The 24,182-nt window shown below is 39.5% G+C and overlaps 1 long non-coding RNA gene across 1 annotated transcript in view; it reads left to right on the forward strand.

Moving 5' to 3' along the window:
• The first annotated feature begins 9,162 nt into the window (after nt 1-9,162).
• Nucleotides 9,163-24,182, forward strand: part of LOC140523473 (uncharacterized) — a 48,878-nt gene continuing 33,858 nt past the window's right edge. The window contains exons 1-2 of the long non-coding RNA XR_011973410.1: nt 9,163-9,283; nt 17,902-18,152. This is a non-coding gene — a long non-coding RNA (uncharacterized lncRNA). The remainder of the gene's footprint in view (nt 9,284-17,901; nt 18,153-24,182) is intronic.

Genomic DNA, 24,182 nt, shown 5'->3' on the forward strand with positions numbered 1-24,182 from the left:
AGTAGGAAGGGGCAAGGTCAGGATTTCATTCCAGTCTTCTGACTGTGATGCTTTTCCTTCTCCTTCCTTCCTTCCTTCCTTCCTTCCTTCCTTCCTTCCTTCCTTCCTTCCTTCCTTCCTTCCTTCCTTCTTTCCTTCCTTCCTTCCTTCTTTCCTTCCTTCCTTCTTTCCTTCCTTCCTTCCTTCCTTCCTTCCTTCCTTCCTTCCTTCCTTCCTTCCTTCCTTCCTTCCTTCAGTCCTTCTTTCCTTCCTTCCGTCCTTCCTTCCTTCCATCCTTCCTTCCTCTCTCCCTCTTTCTTTCTTTTCTGTACTATGTTGCTATTTTAAATATTTTGGATTAGTTGGTTCCTAGGCATGCCCTTCCTTTTCATGCTTTGGCCTTGAGAAATTAACCCACCTGTTTCTGTTTCCATTGCCACTGTCTTGCTTCCATTTGAGTTTCTCTCCCCACCTGACCCACTGCAGAACAGAAGGCAGCCGCTTGTTTCTTCCTTACCCTCCTGTCCTTGAGACTGTACATTATCCTGCTAGGATTGTCTAAGACTTTTACAGCTGACAGTAGTGGGAAACAAAAAGGATGGAAATAAACAGAGAAATTCACAGTTTCATGATAAAATTTATTTCCAGGGTTCATTGGAATGTGCATGAAATTAAACCTTAGGTCTGTGAACTTGTTTTTAAAAATAGATTATAACTGTGTTTCAATAGAATTGACATCTTTTGTAATCTTACGCATTCCATTTTATGCATTTAAAAACATCACTCTGAGAAGGGGTACATAAGCTTCACCAGAGTGCTACCAAAGGGTTTTATGACACATAAAAGATTAAGAACCCCAGAACTAGACCTTAAATGTTCTTAAGCTGCATATGGACAGAGTGAAGGTAATGGTTCCACTGTCTGAAGCCATGGAATATTGCATCTGCATCAGGAATATTGTTTTGTCTTCTGGGTGCCACTTAGAAAAGAAAAGAATATTAACAAGAAAAGATATTAACAAACTAGAAAGTGCCCAGAGGAGGTCTACCAGCATGGTAGGGGGAAAGGAGATTATGCTATATAAGGATCCATGGGAAGAACTGAGAATTTTTAGCCTGAAGAAACCACTAAGAATATGACAGTTGTCTTCAGTCTATAACTAAGCAGTAGCTAGGTGTTATAGTACATAGAGTCTTTAAGTATCAATTTAGACTCTAAAGTCAGAAAGACCTGAGTTCAAATCTGACCCCAGAGACTTACTAGTTGTATGACCCTGAGCAAGTCACTTAACCCTGTTTGCCTCAGCTTCCTCATTTACAAAATGAGCTGGAAAAGCAAATGGTGAACCACTCCAATATCTTTGCCAAGAAAACTCCAAATGGGGTCACAAAGAGTCAGACTTGACTGAACAACAGCTTTTTGTGGACCAGGATACTCTTCTTGCCCTTGGGGTTTAATTTTGCTTCTAGCTACCCCATTGGCCTCCCTCATTTTCTAGAGGAGAAATCTTTTCAAAACAAATTTACCCTTAATGGTGAATATCTGCTTCCAGGACAGCCTAGCCAGTTGGAGTCAATGATGATAACCATTGCTGACTCATTTGCTCAGAGGGACCCCAGAGAATATATTCTCATTTCCTGGGAAGCTGTAAAAATGAATCAATGATTCTCCTTTTTAGCTTCAAACCCCCAGCCAGAAGTTTTACTCTGGCAAAATATAGCAGTTTTAAATTAATCTCCCCTCCTGTTCCCAATCATCCCAATCAATGCTGCGTTCAAGCAATAGCGTGCCAGTTGAGTACTTCACTAATCAATAGCTTTAACACATTTGTCAACTTAAGAAAACAAAGTAAAATCTAAAACACAGGAGGATAAACAAACTTTCAGGAAACAAGGCTTAGCATTGGGCAGAGATGAGGGAGAAGGCATTGGATCCAGAAGCATGCATTGGAGAAGGATGGAGAGGGCAAAGAGAAAGAATGAATGATGATCAGCCTCTAGATTTATTTCAGCAGCCCAGGATCCACCCTGATGAAAGTCATGGATGATTCATCTGCACTGTCTCAGGTCTAGAGTCCCAGGACTGGCAACTTCATGGCAGCAATGTCTGTTACTTCTACCTCTCTCAGCTCCTACAGCTTCTGCCTTTTTTCTTCCCACTAGGTCAAAGGTGAGAGTGGACAGTTTGAATCAAATACCATTACAGTGACACTTCCAAGGTCAGTACATCACTTCCTGAGGGATCAAGGAAGAGGACACTGGGAAATAACTGTCTGATTAGCAGGCATCCATCTGTGTTCTCCTTGGATGTCTGTAGCAGGTGTTTTTGCAAGACAGCAAACATGTATACATATGCAGTTATCTCTTCGGACAGAATGCAAGTTCTTTAATGGCAGAGACTATTCCTCCCTCCCTCCCTTCCTTCCTTCCTTCCTTCCTTCCTTCCTTCCTTCCTTCCTTCTTTCCTGTTTTGTGTCACTAATACCTAACACAGTGCCTGGTACATAGTAGATATTTAACAAGTATAGTTTTATAAAGAAAGTCTTTCTAAAATAGTTATCCAAAAATGGAATGGGTCTACCTCAGGGGGCAGCATAGGTTGGATGACTACTTGGAGAAAATTTTTAGTCAAGTACAGATTGACCTGGATGGCATCTGAGGTCCCTTCCTAATCTGAGATTCTATGAGTAGGAGCTTATTTAAGTATTCAGAATTCCTCTTGGATATCTTCGTCTTGATTCTTGAGAGCCCTGGCTATAGTTTCTCACCTATTTTCAACCAGGGGATGATGGTTATGAATCATTTTTTCTTTTCTTTAAGGAAGTTTTCCTCCTATAATTCCTTTTTTACTTTTTTCACTGAAATTGTTTAGTAAGAGACACACTGGCGGGGGTGGGGGGAGACTACAGTGACCAAGTAGTTCTTTGGATAAATGACAAACACTTAAGAGTCGGTACCATTTCAAAGAAAAACTCAGATGTGTTATAATCTCCCTTTTTCACCAAGGAAGGTGAGCCAGTTTCCTGTGAGTTACAAGATAAGTTTTGGAGGTGTGTCAATGGAGGAAATTACCAGGAATTCCCTGAAATAATGAAAACAGAGGTCTAAACCCTCCCCCAACCCCTGCAATGAAGCCTGGGATAGATACATTTAAAGAATAAAATTGCAATTTGGTAGAGAAAATATTGTAGGCTCACACTTAAAAAAAATTGTCATCTATTTTTACATCACAAACTTTCCGAATATATCTGCTATCCCTTATGACAAAAATTTTAAAAGATTTTTTAAAAAATGCAGTTCAGCAAAGTTAACTAATGTGCATCAGTCAAATCTGATATGTTTCCCAATGTTTCTACACTCATAGTTCTTCATTTCTGCAAAGAAGTAGCTTCTCATATCATTTCTTTGGGGCCATGTTGGTCATTACAATTTCACATACACACACACACACACACACACATATATACACCCACACGCACACATACATACACACACACATACACACACACATATATAAAACACATACTCATACATATATACTTTCTTGGGAGATTGATACTTAAAACATCCAGACATTCTGTGGGGCTACTGAACCAATATTTCACCTTTCGTCTCAGATCTGTATTGTCCAAGCTAATTAATTCTTTTGTCCCATGTAGCTTCATTTATGATCTCTTGAAACTGAAACTGGAACTCTGGAAAACTAAGCTTTGATAAAGCCCACTGGCATTCAATCGGAGCTCCTTGACTGTGCTTTAAACCCAAATCATTCTGGCTCTCACTGATTGGCCAATAAGAGGTCCCAGTCCAAGTCTCATTTACCAAATGAAGGTAGTTTTGATGGCTCAGAGTGAGTGTAAATAGCAATTGTTTCTGTTCTGGCCAAAAACCCTGAGGTTCTTCTTACCTAGCCTTAAATCACCCGAATGAATGTTACCTTAGACAAACAGATCCGGGAAAGACCTTAGCTTTAAAAGGCCAAGGTCTCCCACTGCATCTGGGGTTGTCCTGACCAATCTTGCCATTGGACTCAGATGACCCTGGAGTAGAGTGAGGCTGATGACTTTGCACAGCCCTGCCTCACTTAAATCTAATTCATTGTTAAGTCAAGACTTCACTGTCCTGATGTCATGTAGTTCTCTTTGAGAATAAAGGACAAACAACCAAAACGTATCATCCAAGAAATTTACTTGGAGTTCATGTCTTCTCCTTCTCCTTCTCCTCCTCTTCATCCTCCTCCTCATTTTTAAAATAATATTTTATCATTACATGTAAAAACAATTTTTTGCATTTTAAAAAAATTTCAAGTTCCAAATTTGATTCTTGCTCCTTCCATACTCCACTCCTCAAGATGGTAAACAATCTGACATAGCTTATACATATGAAATCATGTAAAACATTTCCATATTAGTCATTTTGTGCAAGAAAACTCAAATTAAAAACAAAAAAGAAAGTGAAAGTAGTATGCTTCAGTCTGTATTCAGATGCCATCAGTTCTTTCTCTGGATATAGATAACAGATTCCATCACGAGTCCTTTAAGATTGTCTTGGATCATTGTATTTTGGAGAATAGCTGAGTTACTTGCATTTTTCATTGTACAATACTGCTGTTACTGTGTGCAATGTTCTCTTTATTCTGCTCACTTTACTCTGCATCAGTTCATGTAAGTTTTTCCAGATTTTTTCTGAAATCATTCTGTTCATCATTTCTTATTATATAGTAGTATTCCATTATAATCATATGCTACAACTTGTTCATCCATTCCCCAATTGATGGGCGTCTCATCAATTTCCAATTTCCAATTCTTAGCCACCACTAAAAGAGCTATAAATATTTTTGTACAAATAGGCTCTTTTCCTTTTTAAAAATCTCTTTGGGATACAGACTTACTAGTGGCATTGCTGGATCAAAGGGTATATATCCACAGTTTTACAATCCTTTGGGCATAGTTCCAAATTATTCTCCAGAATGGTTGGATCAGTTCACAGCTCCACCAACAATGCATTAGCATCCCAGTTTTCCCACATCCCCTCCAGCATCTATCACTTTCTTTTTTGTCATATTGGCCAATTTAATAGGTATGAGGTGGTACCTCAGAGTTGTTTTAATGTGCATTTCTCTAATCAATAAGGATGTAGGGCATTTTTTTCTTATATGACTATAGATAGCTTTGATTTCTTCATCTGAAAACTGCCTGCCCATATCCTTTGGCCATTTATCAGTTGGGGAAAGGGTCCTTGTCTTATTACAAGTCAGGTCAGGGGTGGGCTTATTCTCTTGCTGGTTATTACCTTCTACAAGAAGCAATGAAGAATTTATTGGGAACCTCTCCTAAAGAGTTGAGGATGCTGCCTGAGAATCTAGGAACTCTGCAGCTCTTAAACTCCACCACATTGGATCCCCAGCTGGAAACTTCTATCTCAGGATTGCTCAGCACGGTGCCTGGTACATAGTAAGCATTTAATAAATGTTTTTTGTCTGGCTGTTATCTGTGCTCAGTAAAGAAACACAACGAGGAGCCCAAACCCTGGCTTCTGACTTTGATTGTCATGTGCTTACGGCTGCCATGTTGCTAGAGTCCGGAAGGGCATTAGGCTCATCTCCAGCTACCCTTCATGAGGATGTACTCCAATTCAGTCCCTCTGATACTTGGAAGGGAGGTAGAGGACCCAAAGGAATGAGGAAGTGTCCTGTTTGAAAAGGCATTCCCCAATCTTTTCAAGAATGAGAAATGCCTTTCTAATGTTAGAACTATAAACTCTTAAATGAGAATAGTTATACTATTAGTATAGCTTGATTAAGAGAGTCTGTGTGGGAATATTAAGCATCCACTTTGTTTCTACTTTTTTTTGCTATGAATAGTCCTTTTTATGCAGTACTTATACTGCTGTCTTTGCCCTCTGTCTGTGTATCTGTCTAGTAATGGGATCAGAGTCCAAGGGTATGAGTTCAATGACTTTCCCACAATTCCAAATTGTTTCCCCAAAAAGATCCACCAAAATGCCTACCTTCCCACAGCCTGTCTGCCTCATTCCATTTTTGGTCATCTGGGACACTGTGATGGTTGTGAGGTAAAGTCTCATTTTCTTTCACCTGTGTGCAGATGACTCATAGTTCTCTATATCTGATTACAATATCTTTCCTGAATACCCTCTAACATCTGTGTCTGAGGAATGTCCTGCTGTATCTAAAATTTAGCATATCACAGTAGAAGTCATTTTCCTTTCTTCGGATTATGTTTCTCCTCCAAATCTCCCTAGTTCTGTGGGGGATTCTACTATGCTCCAAGGCAGCCAAATTCAGAATTTTAGAAGTACGCCTTTTGCCCTCAACCCCCACATTAAATCAACTCCCCAAACTCATTCATTCTGCTTCATCCTGAAGGTGAAAGGAGGGTTGAAATACATGAAGAGTAGAGTTCAAGGGCAGGTAGCAGGGAAGACTTTATTTCCTTTTTTGCCCACTGGATATGACGACTGATTCAGAGAGATTAGGGAAAAAGATGTCCCAGATGTATTTGGGTCCCTGTCCTCCAGGGTCCTGTAATTTAATCCAGCACACTTTTGCTGTCCAATCACCAGGGAATGTTTGAGCCCAGGGACTAGGGTCAGTCAATTCTTTGAGATCAAGTCCCTAAGGGCCAGAATGAGGTACATTTCAAAGGAAGCTTGGTGCCAGGGATACCCAAAGGTCTTCCTGTAGTTGCTCATTTCTAGAACAATCCCAAATAGTTCTTGCATGGAAATGTCTGTGTCCAAAAGAGGCTGCACGTTCTTTTTTCTTTCTGGTTGCCATTAATAAGAACTTTAGAGACTCTCCTTCCCCAGTTTTGATATGGTCCTCATGATCTCACAGCGGAAGGCCATTTGGATTTAGAGCTATTTGTGAGAATCACACTGACATTCTTTAGGGGAAGGTATAAAACCTAAACCAATTTCCCAGGCTGAGGAAATGAGGTAATGCAACGCTGATCTCCATTGCTTGGTCCTTTTTTAAGATTTATATGTAACAGATATGAAGGAGAAACATGACTGCCCAATGGTTTTCTGAAAAAAAAAATGCTTTCCTTTGCATTGTTCTTAGACATTTAGAGGTGTGGGCAGGGGTGGACACCTTGAAACATGGTTTTAAACTAATGTTTTTAAAGTCTCAAAGGATTATGCATCATGCCATTGAAAGCCTAAAGCAATAAGTTGATAATATCTTATGAGGGTATAAAAGAAGACCTTTGGGATGAGGGTCAGAGCTGTCAGGATCCAATACAGAGGCAAGTTTTGGACTCCTACCTCAGATGCTTGACTTTGCAGGTGATTTTTTTAGGTCACTTTCTCTCTCAAAGACTATTTCAATAGAGTTCATTTATGATCCCATCCAGCTCTGGTAGGATTCTGAAAAATCACACTTTTTCCTTAGGGCTATTTCAATTCTACAAAAACAAAGATTTTCTATCACAATAACAGAGGGAGTCACGAAGCTGGAGGACTTAGAAGCCATGTGGTCCAGTCCTTTCATTTTACAAATAAGTTAACTGGGGCCCGAGGAGATAAAGTGATTTGCCTAAATTCACATAGGTGGTAAACATTTGGTCTAGAAGGATACTTGGGCCTCTAGCAAACCACCCAGATAGGAATCGCTTTAGGCAACATCTCTCCCTAATAATACCTCATTACTTTCCAAAGCTACCTCTCCTACTTTGATTCAGCTCTAATTTGTAAGGGAGCGCTTCTTAGCATCAATCCCAAATCTGCTTAACAGAATAATAGGATCCTAGATATTATAATATTATAATAAAAATACTCAAATAGCACCTATGAATTTTACTTATATTATCTCATTTGATCCTTAAAATAACCCTGTAAAGTAGTTAGTATTACTGTCCCTGTTTTGTAGATGAGTAAACTGAGACAAACTGAAGTCAAGGGACTTGCCCTGGGTCACAGAGAGGTCAGATTCTAACTCAAGTCTTATTGACTTCAGGTCAGGTACTCTATCCACTGTGCCATCTTGCTGCCCCATTAAGGTCTAAGAGGTCATTGAGTATGATGCCAATATTTTACAGATAAAGAAGCTGAAGCCACAGAGGCAAAGTGTTTTCCTATTATTCCTAAATATACATATCAAGGCTGAGAAGATTGAAATGATTCTGTATCATTTTTATTGATCCTATTGACAATTAATTGATTTTGTCCCATAATTGTTGTTATGGTTTGTTTATTTGTTTTTGTTTTTTTTTTGTCTCTGAACTTGGTTCAGAAATTCAGCTGGCCTATAATGGGTTAGCTTTATTTCTTTCCCCTTTTCTGGGCATTTTCCCAGCCAGTGACTTGACCTCTGAATATTCTCCTCACACCCATGGGTTAGCTTTAAAAATGCAGTTCTCTTACTAATCACTGTCCTATTCTTGCCTCAAGGAACTGTGCCGTCTTTGGAGAATGCAGGTGGACACCGAGGAGTCTGCTCTGGTGTCTTTGCCCCATTGAACTATCCTCAAGGATGGTTGGCCTTGTGAATATGTGAACATGTTCAAACAGTGAACATGCCTTAGTCATAGGAGGGAAGGAGGAGGTTGCTGTTAGCCCCTCATCTCCAACTTCTAAGCAATCACCCACTCCTCAGCTATATAACCAATCATGTTGTCCTCAGCCCCATGATGTTACCACTCCTATAACCAATTATATTCTTTCCCCACCTACCCTTTTCTTTTCTTTGTTCTAATCTTATAAAAGGGAGCTGCATCTTGATCTATGGGTCCTTGGCCAAACTGAGCCAAGCCACTGATCTATTGGCAGGTGGTGCCTCTGCTGATAAAATGTTATCTTTTTTAGAGAAGATGAGCCTCCATCTACCTTTGCTGAATTCCACTCACAACGAGGCTCAGCAGAACTTTAAGTCCGCCAAATGATAAGCTTTCGAGTATTTGAAAAGAGTGATCAAGTCTTTCTCCCTCCTGCTTCCATTCTGCTCTTCTTCTGTCTACCCCCCAATTCCTTCAATAGATTTCATATGAGAAGCTTCACAATCCTGGCTTCCCTCCTCTGGATGAATTCCAGTTATCAATGCCATTACTAACATATGGTACTCAGAACTGAATACAATACTTGAGTGCTAGTCTGACCAGAACACAGAATGATCACTTCTCTAGATGCTTCCACCTAGAATCTTCACCATGACTACCTTCTAGAACTGCTTATGGGACCATTTATGTTTGAGTCAAAATATCTTGAATTTTGACTGCTAGTGTGTAATAGTGGCATTTTTACGACTGTTTTATCTTCCTCCAAAGGACCAGGACAAAAATAAAAAGGTAACTTTCAACTCCCTCCCAAGGTTCTGAGATTTACTCATATATCCTTATATCCATAGGGACATGAGTCTTGCAGTATGCTTTTGTTTTAGTTATTTCACACAAGAATCCTCTGAAAATCGCTAGTATTCAAATGTCATCCCCATTTTATACTTATGTAAAACAATACAAAGGAAAGTATATGGTTATGATTGCACTACCAAAGAAAAAACTTGAGGAGGTATCTTCCTCTGTTCTAGGACACTAGAAATAATGTCAGACTTTTTCAACGTGCTGGTCAGTTATGATGAACTATTTTTAAAAATTCTTTTAAAATTGTTGTGGTGGATGACTCTCTGGGATGGAGTACATTGGGAATGGGGTGACAAAAAACCAGAAGGTATTATAAAACCTTTCAAAAAATTTATGTGATAATGGAGCCTGTATGTTGATGCTTGACTTATCAATGCCTTGCTGATGGTCAGTTACCTGATCTTGACTCCCCATGCTGTACAATAGCTTAGGGTGAGGGGACAGGGGACCAGCTATTTTCATAGCAGTCCTTTGCAGGATAGCAACATAGACTCATAGATATAGGGCTGGAAGGAACCTCCAAACTTGCCTAATCCAGCCTCTTAATTTGATAGCTAAGCCTTCTGTGGGTAAGGTGGGGGATGGCACCATTGATGCAGTGGCTGGTGTCCTGCATCACAACGAAGACCTAAGATTTCCAGTCCCAATTCTGCTACTAACTGTTTGAGTTGACCTTGAACAAATCCCTTCTTGTCTTTCAGTTTCCTAATCTGAAAAGGGAGAAGATTGGAGTGGATCATTTCTATTTTCTCTTCAAGGCCAACATTTTTGTGATTCTATCACTTTTAGCCTCAGCAGAATAACTATTGTTGGTCTGGTCAAGTGCCTAATTAATTACTTGCCTCTTCTTTCTCTGAGTAATTGACCTCAGCACCATATTATAGAAGCTGTTTGTTTAGAAGACATGTCTGGGGCTAACAAGGACTTGATATCGTCTTTATTTTTTTCTTTTAAATAATCTGTCTGAAAACCCTGAGGGGTCTACTTGGCCCCCAGAGTCTTCTAGAGAGTTAATTGCACCCAACCCTCAAATTAATGGCTTACACAACAGGTCAGACCCAGGCATTCGAAAGGAACTCCCTCTCATCCTCTAGATCCCTCCACAAAGCCCCTTCATTTCTCCCACGTGATTTACAGGCCCACACAGTCAGGAGGGGCCAGGAAGAGACAGAAAATGATGCCAGGATTCTGGGCATAGCTGAGCCAGCCAACCAGGCAGTATCCTTCATAGCTGAGCAATTACAGTTGTGTGGGTGGAATTGGGGTGGGCAATATTTGTTCAGCCAAATACAAGATGAGAATAAACCCAGGCTCCTTTTCATTTTCTGTGATATGCTCTTTGTCCACAGAGATGCAAGGGTGCGAGGGTTGGGGGGGGGGGGCAACTGGCAAAGGCTGAGGATATAATTTCTTGGCTCGGATCCACACCAACAGCTACCATTTATACAGCATTTCAAGGTTTGTTGGTCCTCACCATAACTCTAAATCTAGTGAAGTCAGCACCTACTGTGTGTAGGCACTGTGCTAATTGCTGGGGATAGAAATAAAAATAAAAATAAAAAAGCTTTCCTCAAGGAGCTTACTCTCTAATGGGAGAGAAAACATACCAATAAATGTGTAAGAAGCAAGAGAAATACAGGATAAAGGGGAGGCAATCAGCATTAACGGGGATTCAGAAAGGTCCTAATAGAAGGTGGGATTTTTAGCTGGGATGTGGAGGAGGGTGAGGAAGACACAAAGCACAAATGAGGAGGGAGACTCCATTGCACAGATTGGGAAACTGAGCTCAGAGGAATTAGGCCATTTACTCAGTCACACAATTAGTAAGTGACTGAGGGAGGATTCAGGCTCAGAGCTTCCTGGCTTTTTGAGACCAAAGGTCTACCTGCCTCTTCAGCTTTTCCTGTTTAAAAGTGTGTAAAATGTTCCCCACTGCCTACTGAATAGAACTCCTCATTCAGCCTATTAGTTAAGGCCTTGGAGGCCAGTGCTTCCCAAAGGACATGTGTGTTTGAAATAGTTTATGTGTTTGTGATTCTCCCATAAGTTGTGTAGGACTTACACTTGTGATCACCAACTGTGGTGTGAGGGGGAAAAATGGGTCCAGGCCCAAAGTCTGACTGGTGATCTTTGAGAGATGCCAAGTACTTGAAGAAGTGAAGGGATTTGGCCAGGGTCACTCGGCTAGGAGGGGTCAGAGATAGGACTTGAATTCTATTCCTTCCAAAGGTTATCTGTGAATCAACTACACTAGGGGGCAGGCTCCCCAACCACAAGAGAATGGCCATGAAAATGGCTTCTTTTGTTCACTTTGCCTGCTCTGAGTTCGGCCCCTAGCAGGCTTTCCCATTTTTGCTCCATCTATCTAATTTTTTATCTAATAACTTTTATTATTAAATTTGTTATTGAAAAAATGTATACATATATACACATATGTATGTATCTACCTATCCATGTCTCTATCTATCTATCTATCTATCTATCTATCTATCTATCTATCTATCTATCTAAAAAGCAGCTAGGTAGTACAATGACTCATCTTCATGAGTTCAAATCTGACTTCAGATCTTGGGCAAACTGTTTGCCTCAGTTTCCCCATCTGTCAAATAAGCTAGAAAAGGAAACAGCAAACCACTTCTGTGTTTGTCAAGAAAACCCCAAATGGCGTCATGAAGTGTCGGACATGACTGAAACATGACTGAACAACAAACAACAGATAGGTGGGTAGATAGATAGATAGACAGATATTACTCATGTTGCCTTCCCTGATAGCATGTAAGTTCCTTCAGGACAGGAGCTGTATCATTTCTGTCTTTGTACACCCATCTCTTAGCAAAGTGTCTAGCCTGCAATAGACATTTAGGGAATATTTGATTGTTTACTTGTGCCTCACTTTCCTCACATGTAAAATAAGGGAATGGAACTAGATTATTTCTAAGGTACACCCTACCCCCATCCCCAGATCTATGATCCCATATCCTCATCCAGGCTATTTTAGGCATGCTTCTCATTGTCTTTAGGTTCCTTGCATTCTCTCCACCTCTTCCCCTACTCCATACCATGACTTTACTTTACCTTTTTGGCAATTTCCTTTACCTTAATTCCTGAGCTAAACAAGCCACACACACACACACACACACACACACACACACACACACACACACACACACACACACACACACACCCCTCATCCTTTTGGTGCCCTCAGGATAGGAGTAACACAGGAGAATTCAAAGGAAAGATAACCTGGGAGAGCTATCCCAAGGTTCCATTTTCTTTATTTTGGAAAGGAAAGATGGGGGATGAAAAGTGCTATGATTTTACTTTGTTAGTAATGAATGAAGGCTGAGACACAGAGTCTTTGCTCCTAGCAAAGAAGGAAATCCTCTTCTCATGTATATTTATGAGAATGAAGCTAGAATATTTCTTCTTTGCTCCTAAATTCAATCTCCTTCTTCTTGGTCCTCCCTTCCATCCCTCAGTCCAGATAGCAGGTCTCCTTCCCTGTTCCCATGTTCACCTCAAAGAGCTTGGGACTTCTTTAGAAGTTAGAATTAGAATCTGATAAGTTTTTACCCAGAATGTTGAAATGTTGGCAGATGGAATCCCTGGAAAAGTTGCTTTTTCTTTTTAAAAAGTGGTCTTTTTTTTTTTTAAATAAAACAAAATATGTGCATGTGTATGTGTTTGTGTACGTGTGTGTGTGTGTGTGTGTATGTGCATGTGTGTGGTCCAAATCTATCTTATACTAAGGTGTAAAACAAAAGGCCACAATAGAAGTCACAATAATGAAGTCCATGTTGACTTTGGAGGACCTTAGTTAAACCCTGCATCTGACACTTATTACCTGTGTGACCTTGGGCAATTCACTTAACCTCCCTGGGCTTGTTTCCTCATCTATAAAAGGGATTAGAATAGGAGGTATTCAAGGCCTTTTAATTGCTCATAATAGAGTCATAGTTCTAAATTATTTTTTAACAGTCATTGTCCAGCCCTTTCCCACATCCCCAGAATCTAAATCTACAATGTGATGACCACACTGGCCGAAGCTTCACAAGGTCCCATTCATACAACCAGACTTACAAGAGGAAGCGTTGGGTATCCTTGGTGGGGCCAGGTTGTGCATTTCATGGTGAGTGCCCACTTTGCCCACTACCACATGTGCTCTATCTGCTCTATGTTCCTATTTTCTTACTTAAGTGGAGGCAACCCCATTCTCTGCCCTGTAGGTTGGGGCTGAGGTAGACAGGCATGTAGCTGGGTAACCAGGTCTTCCCTCATTTCACAGGCTTTCCAGATGACTCCTGTCTCTTCCAACCCCAGGCCAAGAACATCCTTTCACCTTGAGAATCTTGGGAGGGAATCTTGTTCATTTGACATTTGATTCTGTCCTCACAATTTTCAAATTCTTCCAAATGTGCCCTGAAGCTAACACCATTCTTGTCCTTGCAATACCCTGTTGAGGTAGGTGGGTTGTGTTCAGACCAGTACAAAAATCATTAAACAAATCTTGTGTCAGTTTTTGGATGTTGGAGAAAGTAAATGAGGCTTTGCCTGGTGCACAGGAAACTGTAGTAGTAGAGGAAGTCCGGGATCTGGAGTCAGAGACCCTGGGTTTGAGTCCAGGTTTTGCCACGTTGGAGGAGTCAAGACTCATGCCTCCTTGCTGCTCCCTGCCCTCTTCCCAGACACTCTATTTCCAGCCTCTGAGCATTTTCACTGACTGTCCCTCATCTCTGAAATTCTCTTCATCTTCACCCCGAACTTCTGACTTCCTGTAAGAAATCTTTGCCAGTTCCCCTTAATACTAGTGACTTTTCTCTGTTGGTAATTTTGAATTAATTCCATATATATCTTGCTTGTATATAGTTCTTTGCAGTCTCCTTTCTACCTCATGATATTGTGAGCTCTTTTTTTGGAGGGGTGTGTATGTGTGTGTGTGGTGTGTGTGTGTGTGTGTGTGTGTGTGTGGTGTGTGTGTGTATGTGTTGATCATGGAGGCTCTGTGTGTCACCATGGGTGAGTCTAGATGGGACTCACAAGCAGCATAGATAAATATCTCTAGAGTCTCCTCCACCCATCCTTCTCTAAGGAAGACTTTCTTTTCTGCCACAAGGGGAACAAGAGGTTGGGAACACAAGGTTGGTCACTCTGCTCTCCTCAGAGAAGACACACCAGACTAGAATTATATCTGTGCATGCTCCCTATAGCCTAAGGGAAATAGTTTTTAGGATCTAAAATAAATGTTTTAAGTTCTAAGATCAGTTTTGGAAACTCCAGCTTGCTATCCCTTAACAGAGGAGGGTCCCAAGCTATATATCCAAGGCTTGCCTCCTTTCCCACCAAATGCCAGATTCATGAATGCCTCACATGGTGAACAGCAAGAAAACCCATTTATCCAAGGCAAGAGCTGAGAGAAATCAGAGAACTTTTACAGATGAGAATATGCCAGGCAATTCTCAGAGTGAATGAACTTGTCCACCATTGAGGGGAGTGACAGAGAGACAGAGAGAGGGAAAGTGAGACAAAGTGAGAGAGAGAGACAGAGATACAGAGAGATAGAGAGAGAGAGAGAGAGATAGAGAGAGAGAGAGAGAGAGAGAGAGAGAGAGAGAGAGAGAGAGAGAGAGAGAGAGAGAGAGAGAGAGAGAGAGAGATTTAAAAGAAAATTCCCTGGAGTCTCTAGTGTGGCCAGCTGGGGATGGGGATGTGATGGAGGTATTAGTTCTTCAACAGCTTAGTTTCACCCTAGAGTCTTTCTCTGCCTTCTGTGGACTTCTCCCTAGAAGGAATCTAGAAGCAAGAATCTTGTCTCTCACCATCCCAAGAACAAGGATCCCTCCACTCCCATGTTCTCACCCAGGCTCAGAATGTTGAAGAATTCATCTCCTCCAATGAGAAGAGTCGTAGTCAAATAACCTTGAGCCCCAGGTTACTTTGTATCCCTAGTGCTTAGCTCAGTGTCTGGTAAATGTGACTTTTTGTTAATGTGACTTGACTCTGACTTCATACTTCAAAAAGTCCTGAAGTCAAATTAGATAAACCTAAATTATTATCGTAGTTCAGTCATATCCAATCCTTCATGACCCCATTTGAGGCTTTCTTGCAAAGAACAATTTGCCATTTCTTTCTCCAGATCATTTTACAGATGAAGAAACTGAGGCAAACAGGGTAGGTGACTTGCCCAGGGTCTCACAGCTAGTAAGAGTCTGAGGCCAGAGTTGAACTCAGGAAGATGAATCTTCCTGACTCCAGGCCCAGCACTCTATCCACTGCACCACCTAGCTGCCCAGATAACCCTAAAGACCAAGGTATATGTGAGCTCTCCTTCAAAGCTAACACTACTATCCATCTCCTGGAGTAGTGGTGAGGAAAACACTTTGTAAATGTAGACATGGCATTTGTTGCCAGTCTTATTCAAGGTTCCCCAGGATCTAGACCCCAGGGCCACCTTTCCAAACTGGCTGGTCTTCCATTGTCCTCTTTCCAAATCCTTCCTCTCCAAAACTCATTCTAGACTCAGGCAAGAGTTTCAGTAATAAAAGTGGGGTGGGGAGGCACAGAAGTTATCTCAGCCCTCCTCCATTTTTTCTCTCAAGGAATCTCCCTCTACCTATGCAGATTGATACCTAACTCTGTAACTTAGAGGTTTAGAAAGCTGCCCAAGACACTGGGAGAGCACATGACTTATCCAGGGTCACACAGTCAGTATGTATCAGAAGTAGGTCTTAACACTAGCTCTTCCTGACTGGAGGCAGGTTCTCAATCTATGTCATCACACTGTCTCCCTGAAGCCCTTTAGAATCCTGTTTTTAAAAATAACCATTCAACATTTAGCTGAAATTTGAGTCAAATGCTGAATCCAGGAAAGGTCTAATGGTAAAGCTTACCCCAGTAGGGATGTGGGAATATTTATCCCCTCAATTTTTCAAAATGAGAGAAAATCAAGGCTAGATGGAAATGTTCAATTTCAGGTCAAGGTTGATGAAAATAAAGATATAATTTTTCTCATCCTAGTGCCACGGTCCCCTGAAATTTGGAGTTCATGCACCCCAGGCTAAAAATCCTTGATCTTGATCAATTTACCAAGAAGGAAACTGAGGCCCAGAAAGGGCAAGTGAATCATTGAAGGTTGCACAGCTTGTTAGGGGTAGAATTGTGATTCACTCTACTCCATTCATCAGCTTTGTGGGTAGGATGAGATGTTACACTTCATTTAACATTATATGCCTGAAAAGGCATTTAATTTACATTTTTACAATGAAGCTATTGCAAGTTAATTAAATATCAACGGAAATTTATAGGCAGTATTAGGATTTATTAATAGGATTGAAAATAAATCTCCCTGGAATTCCATTAATTGAAAATCACATGAAAATATATGTTTAATTCTCTTCTCATAATCCATGAAACTGGTGGAAGGGGGAGGGAGACGTACAAAAATCACCAAAGGGGACTGAATTAACAGATCAGGGCCAACTCTGTTCTGGGCCTGAGACTGAGTGGCATAACTTTCCAAGAGATTCTCTAAACTCTGGTATATTTTCCTTGGAAGGGGAAAAAGCGATGAAAAATTGAAAATGTCTATTCACATTTTTTTTCTTAAAAAAAATGTGCCAGGCTTGTGGTGTCTTTGGAACAATGAAAGTATGATTAAAAAAAAAACTCTCTCTACTAACACATATTGGCAACTATTCTAGTAGCTAGTTTTCGAGAGTTTCTTGGGAGACGGAGATTACAAGACTTTGTTGAAGTTACACAGCCAGGCTGACAGCTTCCATCTAACTGAGTGGCTATTGAGATTCTCTGGTACCTCCTACCTTCAGAGACTAGGAGTAGGGTTTCCAGAGAGTTACGTTAGACCAGGACCCAGAAGATTCAGTCAAGAACCCACCTGGACTGGAGTGAACCAGAGCAGCTCCCCAAAACATCAGGGCTAAATGTTAGAGGACCAGGAGATCACCCTAGACTCAGCACTCATCTGGTGACTCTCCAGTTGCTGACTCTCACAGAGGTCCCGGACATGTAAGCCCACACATTTGTCCTTGTCGTGACGTTTGGGAGTGGTTGGTTCCACATTGTTCCCCAGATATCCCAAAGAAGTGGGAGGGAAGGAGAACACGATGGGGCTTGGACATGATTGAGTGAAAGCTCAACAGCTTCTCTCATGTTTCCTTACTGTCACTTTTCAATTTGACTTTAAATGATATGGGTTGTTTGTTCTTCATTCTCAAAGAGGACTCTGACACCAGGGAATGATGACAGGACTTGCAGCTGACTTGGATTTGAGGGAAAGAGGGCTGTGCAAGGTCACCAGTCTCACTTTCTCCTCCAGAGCCATCTGGATCCAGTGACCAGATATTCATCAAAATAACTGTAAACGGCCCAGGAATACAATATAGGTTAAACCAAACTGGATTGCCTGTGCATCATTAATACGGAACATGGACAGAGAAAAGGAAATTGCCCAGAGTCAGAGTAGGGGCTAGAGCTATAGGGTGGCCATATTTTAATAATTCCAAGTCACATTTTATTTTATTCCCTAGATCAATACTGAATCTGGGGCTGGTGTCCACCTTTCAACAAGGGGTCAGGCAGTGAGTACTCTGGATGGGGTGAAAGCAGCAATACAAGAGTTTGGAGGCTGAGGACCTCTGGTGTCAGCAGAGGTACAGCAACCCTTAGGAAGGCACCTACATGGACCACAGAGAAAAGAACCTGGAGCATGACTGTGATAAAACTGCTTGGCTTGAGTGTACTGCCACCTGGTGGACACACTCTACATCACATCCCCTTGGTAGGTAATTAAGTGATAACCCATTTTTTTGTAATCTTCTGCAGACCAGGATTTGAGAGGATCTGTGTTGCTCACACTGGTGGAGGGCCTCCACTCAGCCCAGAGACAGCCTGTGCTGCATCACAAATGTATCCATGATGTACAAGGGGTAACATTGTTCAACGTTAGCTTGTAATTAATTTCAAATGATTCATAAAACAGGTGATATATGCCTGCAAAGGTAGAGCATTTAAGGACAGATAAAGAAACTGAGGCGCAGAGAGACTTACATGACTTCTCCAGAGTCACATAATTAGTAATTGGCTGAGGTGGGATTTGAATCCAAGTCTTTCTGATGCACCCTCCCTGACTCAGAGCCTGTACAGACATCCAATGATTGTCTATGACTTGCTGCAAGTTAGTGTTAACTGACTACTGAGCAGGGACTTATCCCTTTTCAACCACACACCTGAAAAAGAATAAGCTTTTTCCTCACACAGGTGTGATGGTTTCTTCTGCAAAGGCAGGAGTATAGTTCCCTGACTCTTTCTGCAGCTAGGTGATGCCATATTGCACAGAGCTCCTGACCTGGAGGGAGTCATGAAGACTGATATTCCTAAGTTCAAATCTGACCTCAGACACACTTTGTGACCCAGGGTAAATCACTTCACCCTGTTTGCCTCAGTTTCCTCATCTGTCGAATGAGGTGGAGAAGCAAATGGCAAACCTTCCGGTATCTTGTCAAGAAAACTCCAAATGGGGTCAGCTGGACACGACTGAAAGATGACTGAATAACAACAGTTATGTGAACATTCCAATAAATAGCTATGTGTCTTTAGGGAAGCACATGAGCAAGTCCAGACCCTAGTAGTGGGAAAATAAGAAGGGATTCATGGTAGGCACACCCCAAATCTAATGAAGGATCTATTGCTTCATTGCAATGGTTTCTTTCTTAATAATTACTTGCCACAAGCAAAGAATAAAAAGAAAACACATTACATTTATTAAAATGAGAATGGACTCATGGAATTCCTAAATTAGAACTCACTAGTAGTCTTTAATGGGAAACTGATATTAATAGATAGCCAGAAAGTAGGAGAAATAGGAATTACTTTTTTTTTTTAAAGTATATAGTTTTGGGAAAATGAGAAAATAGGAAAGAAAAAAAAAGACTATGAAAAATACTTGGGTAAGTTATGGCAGCCTGCCCAGCTCTCTTTAATAATTAAAATTTGGCACTGGGATCTTCTATCAGTGTGGGTTCACTGAGCATGAAGTAACCAGATGTAGACCTCTTGCAAAATATCTCATTTCCATTTGAGAGGCATCATGGTGTGGGATAGTGGATTGAGCCAGAAAACTGTAGGTAAAAGTCCTATATCTTACATATACTCTCTGAATGACATTGGGTAGGTCTCCATGTTGTAGGTATTTCTCTAAGAATATCACTAGCTGAGAAAGTGTTAATCTGCACTGACATTCATGGTTTCCTATACCAATGAAATCACAGGTCCATTCCTTCCCCTAGTTCCCTCTCTTGTGGAGAGAGAAGGTACCATGCTAGACGTTTCAATGACTTGAAAGGCTTCTATGCTGAAGATGGTCATTGTAGACTTTACTGTTTTGGGAAACATCTGAAGAAAGATTTCTCTGACAATCAGAAGAATGAAGATTACGTAAAAAAAAATTGAAGGTTTGGGCACTCCAGAACCATGAAAATCCCAAATATTAATAGCTAAGTTTGTTAACCATGGAGAAAAGACAGGATTGGTCTTTGTTGGGTTTCACTTTCTAGGGTGTGAGAGTATGAAATAAAAATTTCAGTTTTAACCCTTCTCATTCTCAGCTTTCTGGCCCTGAAGTTAATTTGAAATAACCCTGAGTCAACTGGATATCATCAGGAATAAATGTTCCTTGAGGGCGATGCTCAGAGAATGGAGAGCAGGTCCCTCTTCTGAATGGGTCCAAAGAGAGGTGTATGGAATTGACTGAATCAGGGATGATGCCTGGTCTGGGGCAAGTGTGGACAGATGGGGTGGAAGTTACTTTTTTAAATAATATTTTTATTTATTTTTCCAATTACATGTCAAGACAATTTTTAGCATTCATTTTTACAAGATTTTGAGTTCCAAATTTTTCTCCCTTCCTCCCCTCCCCTCTTCTTAAAATGGTAGCAATTTGATGCAGGTTGTACGTGTGCTATCATGTAAAACATATTTCCATTTTAGTCACAGTTATGGTAGAAGAAACAGATCAAAAGAAGAAAACACAAAAAAAATAAAGTAAGTGAAAAAGTGTGCTTCAATTTATATTCAGAATCTATCAGTTCTTTATCTGGATGTGCCTTACTTGTACTTGTCTTGGATCATTGTGTTGATGAAAAGAGTTGAGTCATTGTCATACAACATTGCTTATACTGTGTACAGTGTTTTCCTGATTCTTCTCATTTTACTTTGCATCAGTTCATAGAAGTCTTTCTGGGTTTATTTTCCCCCTGAAATCTACTTCTTCATTATTGCTTATTGCATAATAGTATTCCATTACATTCATATACCACAGCTTGTTTGGTCATTCCCCAATGGATGGGCATCCTCTCAATTTCCAATATTTTGCTACAGCAAAAAAGAGCTGCTTTAATATTTTTGCACATGTAGGTTTGTTTCCCTTTTTTATGATCTCTTAGGGACACAGATATAACAGTGGTATTGCTGCATCAATGAGTGTGTACAGTTTGGTTCCCCTTTGGGCATCATTGCAAATTGCTCTCCAGAATGGTTGGATAAGCTCACAGCTCCACTAATAGTGCATAAGTGTCCCAATTTTCCAATATCCTCCCCAACGTTTTTCATTTCCTTTTTTGACATATTAGCCAATCTGATAGGTATGAATTGGTACCTCAGAGTTGGCATTTCTCTAATCAAGTGATTTAGAGCACTTCTGCACATGCCTATAGAGAGCTTTGATTTCTTCATCTAAAAACTGCCTGTTCATATCTTTTGACCATTTATCAATTGGAGAATATCTTATATTCTTATAAATTTGACTCAGTTCTCTATGTATTTGAGAAATGAGGCCTTTATCAGAGACACTTGCTGTAAAGATTGTTTCTCTGATTTCTGCTCTCCTTTTAATCTTTGTTGCATTGGTTCTGTTTGTGCAAAAACTTCTAAATTTAATGTAATCAAAATTATCTATTTTACATTTTGTAATGCTCTCTATTTCTTATTTGGTTATGAATTCTCCCCTTCTCCATTGATCTGATAGGTAGACTATTTCTTGCTCTTCTAATTTGCTTATGATATCACTCCTTATGTCTAAATGTACCCATTTTGACCTTATCTTGGTATATGATGTGAGATGTTGGTCCATAATGAATTTGTGCCCTATTGTTTTCCAGTTTTCTAAGCAGTTTTTGTCAAATAATGAATTCTTATCCCAATGAGTCCTTGGGTTTATCAAACATTAAGTTACTATGGCCATTTACTACTATGTCTTGTATATCTAATCTATCGTACTGATCCAACACTCTATTTCTTAGCCAGTACCAGATCATTTTGATGATTACTGTTTTATAATGTAGTTAGAGATCTGGTACTGCTAGACGACCTTCCTTTCTATTTTTTTCATTAATTCCCTTGACATTCTTGTCCTTCTGTTCTTCCAGATAAATTTTGTTACTATTTTTTCTAGCTTTATAAAATAATTTTTGGTAGTTTGATTAGTAAGGCACTGAACAAGTAAATTAACTTAGGTAGAATTATTATTTTTGCTATATTGGCTCAGCCTACCCATGAACAATTGATATTTTTCCAGTTGTTTAAATCTAACGTTATTTGTGTAAAAAGTGTTTTTTAAATTGTGTTAATATAGTTCTTGGATTTGTCTTGGCAGGTAGACTCCCAAGTATTTTATATTGCCTACAGTTATTTTAAGCCTTTAAATTTTATCTTTGTATCTCTTGCTACTGAGTTTCATTGGTCATATAAAGAAATGCTGATGATTTATGTGGGTTTATCTTATATCCTGCAATTTTGCTAAAGCTTTAATTATTTGAAGTAGTTTTTTAGTTGATCCCTTAGAGTTCTCTAAGCATACCATCATCTGCAGAGTGATAATTTTGTTTCCTCATTGCCTATTCTAATTCCTTTGATTTCTTTTTCTTCTCTTATTGTTATAGCTAACATTTCTAGTACTTTGTTGAATAATAGTGGTGATAATAGGCAATGAAGTAATATCAATACTAAACATATATGAACAAAATGATATAACATTCAGATTCTTAAAGGAGAAGTTAAGTGAGTTACAGAAAGAAATAGGTTGCAAAACTATCCCAGTGGGTGACCTCAACCATCCCCTCTCAGAACTTGATAAATCCATCCAAAAATAAACAAGAAAGAAACTAAGGAGATGAATAGAATATTAGAAAAGTTAAATATAATAGACCTTTGGAAAAAACTGAATTGGAACATAAAATAATACACCTTTTTCTCAGGAGCACATGGCATCAACACCAAAATGGACCATGTATTAGGGCATAAAAACCTCAAAATCAAATATAGAAAGGCAGAAATATTAAATGTATTCTTTTCAGATCATAATGTAATAAAAATACATTGAACAAAGAGCAGTTGAAAAAGAGATTAAAAGTTAGTTGGAAACTAGATAATTTAACGCTAAAGAATAAGTGGGTCAAAGAACAAATCATAGAAACAATCAATAATTTAATTAAAGAGAATCACAACAATGAGACATTATTCCAAAATTCATGGGATGCAGCCAAAGCAGTACTTAGGGGAAAACTTATTTCTCTAAATTCTTGCATCAACAAAATAGAGAAAGAGCAGATTAATGAATTGGCACACAACTAAAAAACTCAGAAAAATATCAAAATAAAAATCCCCAATTAAGCACCAAATCAGAAATCCTGAAAATCAAAGGTGAGATTAATAAAATTGAAAGCAAAGGGGAAAAATTATTGAGCTAATGAATAAAACTAGGAGATGATTTTATTAAAAAAAACCTATATGATAAATAAGTTATTGGTTAATTTGATTTAAAAAAATCCAAATATCCAGTATCAAAAATAAAAAGGGTGAAATTGCTATCAATGAAGAAGAAATTAAAGCAATCATTAAGAAATATTTTGCCTAACTATATGCCAATAAATCTGACAATTATTGAGTGAAATCAAAGCATATTTATGAAAATATAAATTACCTAGATTAATAGATCAGGAAATAGAATTCCTAAATAACCCTATCTTAGGAAAAGAAATTGAACAAACTATTAAAGAACTCCTTAAGAAAAAATCTCCAGGGTCAGATGGGTTCACAAATGAAATCTACAAAACATTTAAAGAATAATTCATTCCATTACAATATAAACTATGTGGAAATACAGGCAAAGAAGGAATCCTACCAAACTCCTTTCATGACACAAATGTGGTGCTGGTACCAAAACCAGGAAGAGCTAAAACAGAGAAAGAAAATATTAGATCAATTTCCCTAATGAATACTGATGAAAAAAATTTGAACAAAGTAATAGCAAGGTGATTACAGCGATCTATCACAAGGATTATACACCAAGACTAGGTAGGATTTATACAAGAAATGCAGAGTTGGTTCAATATTTGGACGCAGTTTTAATGCTTTCCTCATTAAACTGCTGGGTGGCCTAAGGAGGCAGTTTGCCAACGGCAGAAGAAGACTGAAGTAGCAACCCAGAGAGGAAAATTATTGCCTGGCAAAGTCTGGACAAGGCCTTTGTGTGCCTTAGGCAAAATTAGCTAATTCCACCACCCTGCCTCTCTTCCAGAAGTGTGAATACAAGTTCATCCTTGAAGTGTTTCATCTCAGTTAAAGAAATAGTACCTTCCTTCTGATTGCCCTCTTAGAGAGACCTAAAAACACCTTTATCCCTAACTCAAATAATTTTCCCAAAAAAGTTTTTTATAACTGCATGTCAAAACTCCAAGAAATACTTTTGAAATGTGGATTTATAGTCATATTTTTAAAAAGTCCTGAATTGTGTAGTCCTCTGTATTGTACCCTC

The sequence above is a fragment of the Notamacropus eugenii genome, chromosome 2 (assembly GCF_028372415.1).
Source record: "Notamacropus eugenii isolate mMacEug1 chromosome 2, mMacEug1.pri_v2, whole genome shotgun sequence".
Lineage (NCBI taxonomy): Eukaryota > Metazoa > Chordata > Mammalia > Diprotodontia > Macropodidae > Notamacropus > Notamacropus eugenii.